The sequence below is a fragment of the Etheostoma spectabile genome, chromosome 11 (assembly GCF_008692095.1).
Source record: "Etheostoma spectabile isolate EspeVRDwgs_2016 chromosome 11, UIUC_Espe_1.0, whole genome shotgun sequence".
NCBI classification, from domain to species: Eukaryota; Metazoa; Chordata; class Actinopteri; order Perciformes; family Percidae; genus Etheostoma; species Etheostoma spectabile.
In genome coordinates this window covers 23,512,924-23,513,267 of record NC_045743.1, presented here as the reverse complement: position 1 = coordinate 23,513,267, position 344 = coordinate 23,512,924, and the positions used below count along the sequence as shown (strand labels likewise).

The 344-nt window shown below is 50.0% G+C and overlaps 1 long non-coding RNA gene across 1 annotated transcript in view; it reads right to left on the bottom strand.

Annotated features, from left to right (window-relative positions):
• LOC116698224 (uncharacterized) overlaps positions 1-326 on the bottom strand; it is a 6,946-nt gene extending 6,620 nt beyond the window's left edge. Inside the window, exon 1 of the long non-coding RNA XR_004334165.1 lies at positions 256-326. This is a non-coding gene — a long non-coding RNA (uncharacterized LOC116698224). The remainder of the gene's footprint in view (positions 1-255) is intronic.
• Between the last annotated feature and the right edge of the window lie 18 nt (positions 327-344).

Here is a 344-nt window from a genome sequence, read left to right as displayed (position 1 = left end):
AGAGGACAGGTGGCACGTTTGGTTCATCAAGTCAGACCGAAGAGAGGGAAGAGTCTTTACTGTAGGGCCTGATCAGAGCATGAACAGAGTGAGCTGGGACGATGATAATGGGACCCTGATTATCTCTAACGTCTAAGTGGGAGACGCGGGGGGGTACTGGTGTGCAGTTTATGGTTATAAAGATGATGATTATCAGTGCATGTCAACAGAGAGGACGGTGTTGGTGTACGTGGAGCCTTTTGGGATCTACTCCACCTTCTTCAAAGTGAGATGCTCAGTGCTCAGTGTCCTGCTGCTGATACTCTGTGCTGCTGTAGTCGCTGTGAGGAGACACACACACACAC